General features: G+C 43.4%; 1 long non-coding RNA gene across 1 annotated transcript; it reads right to left on the bottom strand.

Moving 5' to 3' along the window:
- Positions 1–2,722: 2,722 nt before the first annotated feature.
- LOC111257595 lies at positions 2,723–3,851 on the bottom strand. The gene is made up of 2 exons (XR_002678118.1): positions 3,260–3,851; positions 2,723–3,147 (listed from the first exon to the last, which is right to left on the bottom strand). It is a non-coding gene; the product is annotated as an uncharacterized LOC111257595 (long non-coding RNA).
- Between the last annotated feature and the right edge of the window lie 6,281 nt (positions 3,852–10,132).

Raw genomic sequence — 10,132 nt, 5'->3', positions numbered from 1 at the left:
TGAGTAGTCTAGAAACGTCGTCCATTATTTATCGTGGATGTATAACATGAAGATTAGTTTTTGGACGATCAAGACTATACGTGGCTCCGGTAGGGTTAGTCTTTTATCTATACAAAGTACATAATTGTTTATAATTGGACACTTATATGGTGGTAGTAATTGGAGATGAACTTTTCTATTTTACGGACTCCAAAGCTGGTAGGCATATTGTGCTTTTATGTTAGATTTTATCTTTGGTGACATTATGTCCGGATGTTTATGATTGCAGATTTACGATAGATCGAGGCACGCAATAATCACCAGTCCGGATTTATATCTCTTTCACCAATTAAATTTTCTTTATTTTTATTGTAAATTGTATTTGATATAGACTCTTTCAGTTAGTCTAGACCGATAGATCTTCATACAATCCAACGGTATATATTCTTCTCTTTTTTCAATTAACGTGGTAATTTCTATACCCTCTCGATGAATGTAGCTTTTTTAACACTATTATATTAAAATAATATATAGAACATTAAGTACTTGGCATACTTGATACTAGGTTGGTATACAACTCTTAATCATCAGTCACCTTTTCTTGCTTACTGATCACATTGGAATGAGCTGTAAACCACTTGATAGCATCTGCCTGTGTTCTCCAAAACGACTGAAGATCCAGAATGACGTGACGCGCGCATGTCCATTTTCTGCCTGGCCTACATTTGTCCGTGGTGCATGCACCGCAGCTCAGCACCTGATTAAACCTACTCCAATTCACTCCAATTCGATGCACCTGTTTAGCTTATTAAGCAAAAACTTTCCATCTGTTATCATCATTAGTACCAAGAACAACTGCCCAACAAGAACATGAATCCTTGTCCAACATGCTTTCAGCTGGCCTTTGCATTTCGGCCCCGTCGTTCTGTGTTCGAGTGGAGCAATAAAATCGAGGTCCCAACTTTTCAAAATGATTCAGCCTGTTCGCTTTAGCTTATCAGCCGGCTTATCAGCCACCGAATAATATTTTTCTCTCACAACAAATCAGCCGTTTCAGCTTTTCAGTCGGCTTATAAGTCCAGCCGAACAGGCCAATTTTTTTTATACATTCTTGCTTTTCTTTATAGTTAAGGCGCGCACATATTTTGGAAGTATTGTATTATTTTTCACGTGTAAGTGTATTCCACCTCTAATTTTGTAGGAACCGGTGCTCGTAGCTTAAGAGGGGAGGAGGCGAATCAGACAACTTAAAACCTTAACGTATGGCTTCCACTACTTTTGCATCAAACTTAAACTAGATCGTGCTATCAAGATGTGCAACTATGATCGATCTAGTGTGAAACTCTCATCCCAAAATAAGTTTTGCAACCTAAAGTCAATCCTAACAAGATACTAAACTAAGAAGGTAAAGGCACACAAGAATGTAATGCGGAAACGTAAGAGAAGGGGATGAGAGGAAGCAAACTCTTGACAGTATGATTTATCCAGTGGTATCGGTAGACATTCAACCACCACTAGTCCACGTTGTTGAAGCACTCACATAAGAGTATTGCTTCCCGGTCACCAAGTCTCTTTCAGGATACCCGTTGACTTGCTACAAAGGCTTGACCACTAAGGCTCACGCCAAGTTCCTCAGTCACCTGGATGTTGTCTCCACTAAGGAGCTTCTCCATGAAGGAAGGGGGCCTCCAAGTCCCCCGCACATGGTCGTCGACGCCGCTCCATACCAAGCCGGAGGGTCGAAGACTTGCCGACGAGCCACCAAGGCTCCAAAAGTGCCGGCACACCTTGTACAATTGTCGTTCACTCCTTGAACCGGTCACAAGGTAGGCACACCTTGCACTCTCTCTTTCTCTAGGCCTATCTAGCAGTAATCACTCTCCTAAGCTTGTGTTAAGCCTTTGATAAATCACTTAAGCACTTTTGGTGGTTTGAATGTGTTCTTGATGAGTCTTGATCTTCAATGGATTCCTGCCACTCTAGCAACTTCAAATGGGCGAGTGGAGGGGGTATAAATAGCCCAAGACATCAAAGAGCCATTGCTCCAACGGCTAGTTACAGTATACTATTGGATGTTCCGATGGTCTGTTTTGGCATGCATCGAAACATCCGGTGCAACTAGCTGTTGGCCTCACCGTGCCAAGTTCTTCACTGATACATCCAAAATTCATCCGACGCTTCACCTGAGGCACCATCGGAACATCCGGTGCTGAAGGAGTTTCGCCTGAAACCTCTCTGGAACTTCGCAAAGTAAATATGATTCGTCAGACGCCTCCAACTCCTAATAGTCAGATCATCCGGTGCTATAGGTCTTTTTTGCCTTCTCCGAGAATTGCTCCGACGCTACTAAAAAACCACATGTCGGATCATCCGGTGCTTGCTGCAACTCAAGTTGATTTTGCTTGCTGCAACTCAAGTTGATTTTCCAGTTGTACCAATTGCTCCGACGATTGCTCCGATGGTTGTTGTGATGGTCCATCGGAACATCCAATGATACTGAATTTTCTGAGTTGAATACCACCACTTGCACACCGAAGATACCATTATTTGGATGCTCTAAAATTATCTAACATTTGGATGTTTGAATATCATAGAATAATTGTAGATACTATGGCTTGACCACTTGAATACCATAGCTTGGATGCTTGAGTACCATAATTTGGTTTGCATACTTGGAATCTAGAAAACCTACAAGTCACGTGCTTGACAAACCATCAGTCCCAATGACTATGTTGTCATTCAATTACCAAAATCACATACTATGATTTAATAGGGCCATCTTCGCTACAAATTTATTGTGCACAGGATACAGAAGTATTTTCTTTTCAACGTTTGGATGCGTTGTGATTGTTTACACCTGTAATTAACTTACGGCTGTAATACTCAGTGCACAAGAATGCTGTCAGTGGCAGGAGATAGCATCATCTGTGGCCTGTGCAACCGTTCTTCTTTGTTCCGCCTACGAACTACAATGGTAGCCTCGGAATTGATGGGCTTGTCATCGAACTCACTGCAGCCAAAACTGAGCTCTCGAACACCAAGCTCGAGATCTCCCTCAGCCCGTATGAGGTTGAGCTCAACGCCGCCCATGTTTCTTCTGCAGTCATGGATTGAGGCCCTGGCGGCGCGAATTGAGGCACGGTCATGTCTTGCTCTCTTCTTCAACAACTATTTTGAAGTTCCCAATCAGAAACACAATCAGAGAAACAGGATGGTCGACTCAGGATAGCAATCGACAAGCAGATTAGCCACATAGAAAGAAGCAAGCAAACTGCAATACTTTGCATTGCCGCTTCCTTTTGTGCTCGATTTTATCCCCCTCCATCCACGATATCAAAATTCCTGGATTGAAGCTGCACCAAGCAACGAAGTCATCAAATTGTTAGGACCCAGAACTGAAGAAATTTCAGATCAAAGTTCTCGAGGGGATGATTAGTTGTGAGGGGTCCCCCAATGCAAGTCGCTTGACCCGCTTTGACATTCTTGGGTGCTCTCCACTGTCAACCCCACTAGCGCCGTGGAAGGCTCGAATCGGGGGTCGCCCGCCTGCCGGCGAGCAGCATCACACGGGCAGAGCAGGCGCAGGCCAGGAGACGTGGGCGCAGGCGAGCTCGACGGCCGCATCACGGAGAGTTCACGCGCAGGAGAAGCATGCGGCAGCCACGCGGGCGCCGGTGGGGAGGAAGAGACACTGGGGAGTACACTGGGCTCACAAACGCCGGCAACGAGGAAGAGAAGTGCGGGCGGCAGTGCGGATCTCGATCGCCGCGGCGAGCGAGCGCATGGGCATGGGCGCGGGGGAGCAGCGAGCGGCTGCGGAGCGTTGGGCAAGCAGTTGCGACGACGATGGGAGGAGGCTCCCGATAATTGCCGCAACATGTGTCTTTTCGAGACCTCCACAAATCGCTTGCATTTTTCATTGCACGCGAGCTCGTGAGATGATTATTATTTTACACCGGTATTAGGCCGAACCGACTGTAATTTTTTTGTGCTAATCGCTATTCCAAACAGCTCTTTGCGCTCACCAGCGGAAAATAATTAGGTGGTGTAAATTATCGGTGTTTTCTCACTAAAACCTGCCATCCAAACATGCCTTTAAGATTTTATAAATTAAAAATTAGTATTATATGCATTCCTTTTTTTTCTAAAAAAATACGGTACGGCACACTCTAACACTCATCCGAGGTCCTCTATGAATGCCTGCAGCTAGGTGACTAAACAAGCAGAACTCGAGAGTGGCAAAATTATCGTACATATCTCATCGTTGATGAGCACATCATCTAATACTAAAACAAATACCTAGCCTAAGGTCCCATTTGGGAGGGTTTATTTTGACTTCGGCTTCACCTGTTTTACGCAAAACGAGGCTACGTGAATCCATTTGGTAAGCGGAGGCTAAAATGAATTAGAAGCCAGGTGAAGCCACTATTTTTTGCTTCACCGACTTTAGCTTCATCAGTGAACCCGTTTTGGAAGAAGCCCTCCTAAACGACCCCTAACAAATTTTGATATTAACAAAGTCACAACAAACATCTCGAAAGACACGTCGTCTATCATAAACAAATATCTCGAAAGATACGTCGTCTATATAAACATAATTAAGGGTCCACATCTACGAAACAAATAAAGCGTCAAACATAGTTAACAACCGCAAGTCAGCTGTCTACATATTCTAGACTTTGGTACCACAATGCACTTGATGTGCCTCTAGTTCTCCTTTGTTCCCTATCTCGTAGATAGGAAACGTACCTGTCTCCCCTCCTCAGGTCATACGGATCGAGTACTACTAGCTTAGCGCCCCCATGCCATGTGGCATCATCTCAGCGGGGTGATCGAGGGACAAAACGAAAGTGCTATACATGCCTCGAAGTCGAAGAGCTGCTGACGATCGAACGGGATAAGAACAAACAGCGAAACTCGCAGTCTCAATGATTACACGGCTGGCGCGTTCTATCAACAATTGATGTTGTTATCATTATTCCCAGCTCGATTCTTCTTAATTGCTGTCGCTGGTTTCTTCGCATGAAAGACAGACCAGCGCTAGTGAGGGAGGTTAGTTGTTGGATCCTACCACTTAGCTAGGTTGCCTAATCTAGATCCCTCCCCCAGCTGCTAGATTAGCTGCAGATGGATCGAATCGGAGCAAAGCCTTGTGGCTTTTTTGTAGGCCTGGAGACAGGAGGCGTGTGATCGGGACGGGACCTTGCGTGAGCGAGAGCGAGGGGCTCCGACTGATTAGCCTGAAACATGCCATGTGACCGCGCGATCGATGAGACGATGACCGGGCACGGGGCACCTCGTCGCCGGCCGGCCGGCCGGACATGGGACCTGCGTCGTCGTGTGACTGCGCACTGGGTCCTGCTTTGGCCTTGGGACAAAAAGGGCGAGAAGGACGCTACGCCCGGCGCGTCGTTCTCCGCCGGGTCATTGCCGTGTGGCGTGTCGAGCACCTGCACGTTCGGTAACAGTGCGGCACTGCTGCGCTCGCGCACTTCGGCTGCCGACTTGGGTCATTTCTCCAAGGAGAATCTCTCTCTGGGGTGGTGATGATGATGAAAAAAATCTCTGGGGTGATGTTGTTTGATGGCCTGCCTCCCTGATGACACGACGGGAGGAGCTTCGGCCCAACCGTCTCCGAACTGCAACGTCTTTTGTTACATGGGCCTCAGGTTTTGGATTAAACGGGCCGGAGTTCCAGTTCTATTCTTGCAAAATGGGCCTCAGATTTTACTGGAACGGGCCGTTAGCCTGTGGAGTTTGTTTTTGTTGTGTGGGGGTGGTGTGGTCCTTGTACAGTCAGTTCTACTTTTATCAGAGATTTTTTGGGCCCAGCCTATATACACGTCATGGAGTGGGCCGCTGCTCGCTAGGCCTCACTGACTTTAGAAAGGAACAAAGTACAAAAAAAAAAGAAAAAAAACACGACGCACGCGTCGGCAAAGAAAAAGAAAACGCCAACCAACAGTGGAGATGATGAGATGGCTTGTAGGGCTACTCGCGGTTCACTTGATCGCATTCACAGAGATTCCATTCAAGTGGGTACTTTTGATCCTTTTCAATTGCTTCCAAAAATTATCCCATCATTTGTACACATAGCACGCGTCTGTCTGTCACGTTATGGTTGAAAGTTGAAACAAACATAAAACCCTTCTCCCCACTCTATTTTCTCATCGAGAAACTTATGCCGCATGCAAATTACAGTTGGCCCAAAACAAAGAGGCATTGCAAATAAGTCATGCATGGGAACTAGAGGGGTCGATCTCTCCACGGTTTCGAAATGGCGCCATGATTACAAAGGCAGGGGACATGCCGTCGCTTGGATCTTCGTGGAACTAGGATTGCATTGACCAGAGCAAAAGCGGCTAAAGCCCGCACACGGCAGACCCGTCGCAGCAGCAACAGCAGCGGCTCGATCGTATAGTAGCCTGTTTTTTTCGGCACACGACGCTTCTTTTCACGTATCGCTGGGTAAAGCATGTGCATGCGTGGATTCGTCCGAGCAAAGCCAGGATCGCTCAAGGTGTTGCGGCCGGCCTGGTCCATCTGCTGCAGTAGTACACTGCAATACGAAATTCAGAGAATACGCACATTCATTTCCTGCAAGATACAGTAGCTTTTTATGCCGTGGCATAGAGATGAGGCAGCACCAGTCTTTTGATAATGCAAAAGGCTAGGGTATAATTGGACACTCCAAAGCTAGCATGCATGCAATTTGCAAGTCATGCTTTAATTTGCCCATCTGGCGGCACACGCACGACAAGGTTCAGAACATTTTGAAATCGCCATGATGCACGCGTTGAATTGTTGCTCTGACGCGACAGCTACATACTGCGAATACGATTATACGATCGAGCAGCGTGTGATGACAACGTATGGGTACACATACATTCGCACGCAGGCATGCAGTAGTGCGATCTGAGCGTGTCCAGCGAGTACAGCGCCATGAGCAACTGTGACTGTGCACGAATTATGACGTGCAAAACTTTGGTTCCCTTGACCATATACCCCCGGCCCAGCTCTATGTGACGCACTGGTCTGGTTTTGTTTGGTTCTTCCAGTCCTCCGGATGTTGAATCTGATCGTGCCGCGGTTTTGCGTTGCGTGGGGTCTGGTCCCTCACGTTTGTCTCACCTTGCCGCATGGTGCGCGGCCTGGTGCCAATAATTCGGTCTCCCACATGGAAAATGCGTTGTCTACGCACGTCCACAGCGATGCATGCATGAGGGCAACAAAGGGTGGCAAAGGTCAATGTAAGAAGGGCGAGTAGAGAAGGGTCAATAAAATATAGGTTAGTAATGAGAGTTGAAGGTCTTCTACAGCACTGTGTGTATTCTTCGCTCCCCTCTGCCTTCCTACACACATCCAATTTCCAGGGAACTCCACCTGCTTAGGTGCTCTGCAACCTCTAGCGTCTGAAAAATTTGGTAGCATTATTGTGGGCAAAGTTGTCATCGGCTAAATATCTGGTAGAAACACAAACACCATAGCTTTGGTGGAATGGTGAGAAATATCTAAAGAATTTATGTGCACAACTAGTCCTCCCCTCTCTCCTCAAATTAAACTTGTAGAACAAGTGATGTTACACAATTATCGGATCAAATTCAATTAGTTCAAAGGATAAGTAATGCAATAGCACAAACAATATCATCTTGATTTTTTGTCCTTCTCTGACTAATGCGAATTATTTCAAATGATAAGAATAATAATGTCCCGAGGTTAGGGATGGTGAACTCAAAGTTAACTTTTTGAAGAAAGGTTTACAAATTGTTAAAAAAATGTTGTTTGAGTTAGTTCAGATTGCTAACAAGATTCAGTTTTTTTGTGTAAATGATGGTACCATTTGAAACTTTGGTTGTAGTGGTCAATGTTGAGCTCAATCTTTGTATTTTGTGATTAATTTTAGAGTGGTTGAATTAGTTAGTTTTCATTAATTCAATTTGGACATTGGTAATTCCACCAAGAGATCATATTTCCTTATGGTTATTTGTTCAAAATAGACTTCATATACTAGAGATAATTTGAATAAAATATGTGTAGTTGATGTCAAGATTTGTTTTTTTTTATGAAAATGAAACAATCCATCATTTTGTTTTTTCTAGTCCCATGTGGGCTTCAAGATTATGTTGTATTGTTTCAAAATTCTGCAAATTTAGGTGGGCTTTGAGTTTATTGCTAGACTTTGGATTAGCAAAAAGAAACATATGTGAACAATGCTTGCTACCTTGTGGGATATTCGGAAAACTCATAATACTCTTTTATTTTCGAGGGAATTAATCATTATATCTAATGAAGTAGATGTTAAATGCGTGAGAATGTTGAATTGATGACATGTGCTATTCAAGTTTAACAATGTGTATATTTTGGATCAGTACATTGGTGTTTTGGAAGAGAAGGAAAGCAAATCTAATACAACTGAGTGGATTAATACAGACATCATGCCTCAAGCATCAAGTTTGGAAGAGTTGTTATCAGCATCTATCTATGTAAACTAATTGAGTTGTAAAATAACACCATAAGCTGGAACTTCAATGAAAATCAAATTAATGGCAAAGCTGATGCTACTGTTGAGTTGAGAGAACCAGATTTTGCATTCTCTTTAGTTATATACTTTTCGTCTAGGTTGTGAAAATCTTAGTGAATCCTCATTCAAATATAGATTTTTTTTCTAATAAATAAAATTATTTTATATAAAACTACATCTTTGATTCCATTCATAAATTGACTTCCCCTCCTATGCTCTGACTTGCAGTATCGACAAGGATTCAACATGCTTCTATTTTATAGGTTATGGCAAGCGCGCTACCAAAACGTATTATATACTTTCCGTGTAGGTTGTGGAAATCTCAGTGAATCCTTATTCAAATATTGATTTTTTTCATAATATGTGAAATTATTTTTGTAAATACTTCCCCTCCTATGCTCTGAGTTGCACCATGGATAAGGATTCGATATGCTTCTATTGTATAGGTTATGACAGGCATGCTAACAATGTGTTTTATACCAGTATTTAAATACTTTGCATGTTTTATTTTTTAATGAAACACAATACAGACGTAGACGGTCACATAAACACATGCACACTTAACCCTACCCTATGAGCACCTCTGAAAGACTGAGCCGGCAGATCCTCAAAATTGACGAAGTCACCATCGACGCTTCGCTATCCCTTGTGGTGCAACCCGCCCACCAACGTTTGAGTCCTTGACTCGGCACTAGTGCTCACATTTTTCTAGATTTATTCCATGATTTAACTGGCGCTATTCTTTATGCTTTACAATAAAATTAGGGAGACCTGTTTCATAAAGAATAGATTTTCTTTTTTTATTAGAAAAGCAACCGATAAGAAAAAGGTGTTCGTATGGTGTGTGTGGTTTTTGTACGTTCACTTCTTCTCTACTCCCTCCGTCCAAAAAAATAAGTCGTTTTAGGATTGTCCTAAGTCATACTTTTTTAAGTTTGACCAAGATTATAGAAAAACTACATATATTTATGGTATGAAATAAGTGACATTAGATTTATCATGAGATGTATTTTTATAATATACCTATTTGATGCTATAAATATTGATATTTTTTCTGTAAATTTCGTCAAAGTTGAGAAAGTTTGACTTAAGATAAATGTAGAATGACTTATTTTTTGGAACGGAGGAAGTATGTTGCAAAGAAAAGGAATAATCTCGATTTGGTCTTGAAATTATATTTGCACGTAGAATCCGTTACTCTACATGTATGCTTATTTTAGAATATTATATAAGAGCTTCAATATACTTTTGGAGCATTATTCAAGATTCTACCCAGGACATGGTTTGCACAAAATATATATTTGATCGCTGTTGCAACTGGGCTCTACCCATATCAGAGATAAAATCAGAGAGTGAAAAAGGGTGGACGAGGAATGAGACGCATAACAAAGAGTGAAAGGTCGAAGAGTCATAGCAAACAAAAGCCACTTTTGTTGGCTCGTTGCTCCCTTTAACCTTTGCAAGATTTCCAAGCCTTCTTTTTCCCTCGTCCCTGACTAACCGTGCTCGATCGACATGCCGTACTGCCGCCTGCGGTGCGCACAGAGACACCCTTTCGCCTTTAGGCCTCCCAAAAGCCCTGCTATTTAAGCACGCATGGCAGACCTCTCCTATCTAAGCTACACACGCCTT

This window comes from Setaria italica, chromosome VI (assembly GCF_000263155.2).
Source record: "Setaria italica strain Yugu1 chromosome VI, Setaria_italica_v2.0, whole genome shotgun sequence".
NCBI lineage: Eukaryota > Viridiplantae > Streptophyta > Magnoliopsida > Poales > Poaceae > Setaria > Setaria italica.
The sequence above is the reverse complement of the archived record's forward strand: the minus strand, read 5'-3'. Positions and strand labels throughout refer to the sequence as shown.